The sequence below is a fragment of the Rattus norvegicus genome, chromosome 4 (genome assembly GCF_021556685.1).
Source record: "Rattus norvegicus strain SHRSP/BbbUtx chromosome 4, alternate assembly SHRSP_T2T, whole genome shotgun sequence".
NCBI lineage: Eukaryota > Metazoa > Chordata > Mammalia > Rodentia > Muridae > Rattus > Rattus norvegicus.
This window is the reverse complement of record NC_141537.1, coordinates 13,316,591-13,321,055: the sequence shown is the minus strand read 5'-3', so window position 1 is coordinate 13,321,055 and position 4,465 is coordinate 13,316,591. Positions and strand designations below refer to the sequence as shown.

The 4,465-nt window shown below is 39.4% G+C and overlaps 1 pseudogene; it reads right to left on the bottom strand.

The window, feature by feature from the left end:
- Nucleotides 1-2,281: 2,281 nt before the first annotated feature.
- On the bottom strand, nucleotides 2,282-2,338 carry LOC120102619 (U7 small nuclear RNA; annotated as a pseudogene).
- Nucleotides 2,339-4,465: the final 2,127 nt, after the last annotated feature.

The window sequence follows — 4,465 nt, the reverse complement described above, 5'->3', positions numbered from 1 at the left end:
CCTTTCTCACTTCTCATTTTCTCACAACCCTCCATCATATGGTCTATATATCCCTGAATTACTAATCACAAATGCCCTTGTATCTGTCAAGGCCACAGTCTGGGGTTCTTCTCTCTCTTGGCTGCCATCAATGCTGCTTGCTGTTTTATTCTGTCTTGGTATCTTTTTCTGACTTCTACAAATGATGCCGTCTCTCTTTCCTTTTAGATCGCCTCCCAGTTCTACATTTGTCCTTTCCAGTCACTTCTCAGCCTTCCCTCATCTCCCCAGGGTCAGAAGTCTATTCTCAGAGATCCTTTTTTAATCTGTATCCTTGCCTTCAAGTCACGCCTACTAACTGCACACATAATGTTGTGGTAGCCAAGTCTCACCTCTATTGTGATGCAAAGAATGCCTTCCCTTCCTGGCCATCCTTATCAATGACCCAAGTTCCTCCAGCATTTTCTCAGACTGAACTGAAGTCAGCCCCTTTCCTGATTTACTTTTTCCGTTATTTATGGCAACGCAAGCATTTTTGGTCTCTGATTTCTCTAGGAAAACGATTCAATTGTACGGTTTGTTGTTGTTGTTTTGAAAACATGTCTGACTTTCATGCTCAGGCTGCCCTGGAACTCACTACATGCTCCATTCAAAGCCTCTAAATCCTGCTGTTCCTCCTACCTTCCCCTCCCAAATGTTGGGTGTAGTGGTTAATAGAGCCACATGGCACCGGCGGGGTATTTTCATCTCAACCCCACACTACCACCAGCTACTCTCTGAGCCTGGCAGCAGCCACCCTCTTGCAACTCTCTTGCTGCAGACTCTGCTCACATTCCCGGCATCTGCTATCCTCCCCTCCCATCCCCCCCAACCCCCCCCCCCCCCCCGTGCTATAGTCACAACTCCCAGTAACCTGTTAAAATCAAAACTCAATCTATCAATCAGATTTATATCTTAAATTCTCATTCCACGAAACGTCAGTACAATAAACTCACAACCAATTGATAATGCTATAAACTGCCCACCTAGATAAGACAAATTGTCCTATAAAAATCCATCCCTTATGAACTATAACTACCGGCGGCCCTTTGAGGCTTCACAGATCCGGCCCTTTGAGGCTTCACAGATCCGGCCCTTTGAGGCTTCACAGATCCGGGTCGTCCTTCTCCTCCTCCATCTTGGTTCTTTCCCCTCTTTCTCCTCTCTCCCTCCTCTCTCCAAAACTTTGTGGCCACCTTACTCTTTCACTGCCCAATCACAGGCTTGTCTTATCTTGTGCCTGCCCTCACCTGCATATAGACATGAGCCACAGTTGGGCATACAGGCGTGAACCACTTTATAATCTTTGTGCTTTAAAATCTCTTTTTGGATATTTGTAGTTTCCCCCACACTAAGCGTTGCATTGCCTTCTGTCAGTCTTCAAAAGTATCATTTAAATCATGTAAGTCAAGCCTGGAGACTTCACTATCAATCCTTAAAATGTGATGGTAAGGGGAAAGGGGATGGTAGAAGGGGGAAAAGGGATAGCATTTGAATTGTAAATACATAAAATATCCAATAAAAAAAGAAAGAAAATATAGCTAGTATCATCAGTCAGCACTGATTGGTTCTGGACAAACTGAATAAATGTTCATCCCAGTTGAGACCTGTCTTCCTATTAAAGCCATACATTTAAAGGAAGGATGAACAAGCAAAGTAATATATATATATATATATATATATATATATATATATATATATATATGTATATATATATATATATATATATAAAGTATTTCTAAAAATAATCGCGATGGTAAGCCAGTGACACGCCATATTTCATATCTGTGCTCCTTAACCTGAAAGTTGAGATGATTGGTCATATGATCTTGACCCTCACGTGTAGGAAGGTAGCTACAGGTGTGTTCATGACTGCAATGGTTATGTCATATATCAAAAATACAGCATTTCATAACATTTTCCTCCATGTTGTGACTCTTCTAATTTTTCTGTTTTATTTTTTAAAGATAGGATGATTATCAAGGATCAGTTTTGGCTTGGAGAAGTTTGTTTGTGAGCAGCAGAAGAAATGACTCGAAGTCAGTCATGTGGGGTACAAGCTGATAGCTCTGTTCTTTGCTTGACCTGGTTCTCCAGACAGCTCTCTGCTCAACACAGCTCTTTCTTGCTACAAAAAAATCTAAAAACACTGGATAGCTCATAGGTTTTCTGACTAAAGTCAGAAAAGCTTCCAGAAAAAAAGTTACTGAATTTTTCTAACCAAAATCAGAAAAATTGATAGAAAAAAATTAATAGAAAAAATAGTGGATTTTTCTGACCAAAGCCTGCTAGAAAAATTCTAAAAGAGCTGTGTTCACTTTCTAAACAGCTCTTTCTGGGTAGATCTATTTCACAGACCAAAGCCCAGTTTTTATCTACATATCAAATCAATCATTTACCTCAGGTTCCCTTTGGTTGTCCTATAAATCAGTATTTTATGACCTTAGCCCTTGATTCTTAGGAAAAAACAGCAAGTACAGTTTTTTCTTTCAACATTGCAAATGAGTTCAGAGATCTGTGTGCCTTTGTGAGCATAAACAATAAGCTAACTGGGTGGAATCCTAACCTGAGATTACCATTCCTACCACTCGGACCTCTGTCCCAGGCTGACCTTGAACTCAGGAATCTGCCTGCCTTTGTATCTTTCTGATAGGCTGGCTATTTAGTGCAGCTATAAAGCCCCTCATACAATTCATATTGCATCCTTATATTTTGCATAGATGAGAAATTACGTAATTTTGTACTCATGTTTTCAGAGTTCTTTCCCACAGCTTTAAGGGGTGTCCTGAAGGTCATAGTATTTACCATTTTTCCTGAGGATCATAGACACACGCTTGACTCCCAGACTCATGTTGTTTCTAATTATCATTAGTGTCATTAACCTTGGCATGGAGTATATTTCCCAAAGAAAGAACATGAAATGAAATATATACATTGTTATATAAACAAGCCTCATGACCAGCAACCATCCACACTCGTGGAGGCTCATGCCCTGCTGTCTTTGCTCCAAACAAGAAACTGTGCCACACAGTCCCTTCTAAGTCAATGCAGGGCTTGGCAATTGGTAGCCTGTGAGATGTTTTGGGTCATAGTCATATCAATATATTTCCTAATGCTGATTCACACAAAGAATTCCCCTCAGTGCTAAACAGCTTGTTTCCAAGTCATACTTCCAAGTAATTTTTAAGTGATAAATACAGGGGTTGCCATTTATTTATATTAAATTTTTACATATAGATTTAAATCTAATGTAATTTATTTTGAATTGTAGCAATATAAATAATTTCATAATTGTCTTCTGTGACATAAGTTTTAACATTTGAAATAGGGCCACTTTTAATTTCTGGGACTTTACCAAATTTATTGATTTTTTTGGAGGGAGTTGGTTATTTCTACTGGGTAATAAACCTAGTTTTCCCAAACAGAAAATCAATGATAGGCCAAAAATCAATACTACCGCCAAACATTCTTAGCTCCAAATTCTTGAACTGAGTGAAATGAAGAGTCTTTCTGACATTAGTGAAGGGGCTGTCCCCCTGCAATGGTGTGGCTTTACTGAGGAATTAATTACTCACAGAGTGGGCTGGCAGACATGATGTCACTCAGAACACCAACTGTGCTTGCATGAGATCCCATGACTCATCATCAGTGTTGTCACATCAACAACCCATTCATGAGACTATTATGAAATTCCTCTTTGAATACCTATTAAAAACCTTGGGTATCAACACATGTAGTATTTCCATGCTCCACCAGTTTTATTTAAAAATTTATTTTAATATAACCATTCTTTATTGAACTCAATTTTACATCCAATGACCTCTCTAATTCCCAATTAAATATTCTACTTTAATCACACATTGTAGGCATAAATTTTCTCAATTTACTTTAATAAGCATTCAACCTCCCCTCTATCCCACTACCTACCAGAGGTAATAGAAAAGAAAAGTTATCAGGACACAGGGGAAGTAGAACTGTTTAGAAATTGTTCTTTGGGGGCAAGCCCAGTCTTTGTGGTCAGGATATCTGAAGTTCAGTCCAGTAGCAAACACCAAATAAGAATAAGCAGCTGCAGCCCACTCCACTTGGCAGTTACCACACAAACCAGCAAAGGCAGTTCAATCCAGAATAAACCACAAGCCTCTCCAACCAGCCTGAGGCTGCAGAAACAGTGAGAAGCTGCGAGAGTCTCACAAGAAGTTTTTTAGTGAGTTTTATCTCTACAGCGTTATCACAAATAAAGCTCAGCAATGCAATGTAAGGTGAACCAATTCATGCCTGTCATTAGTGAAGAGTAGAGAGGTGGAGCAAAGCAAACCAATGCTTGAGCTCCCACTGTCTTGGGGGTAACATTTATATTACTTCTGAACATCATAGATCATTTCACAGGTTTGCTATAGCAAAACACACTTTTACCTATGTCTGCTTCAGGAAAACATTCATGGGT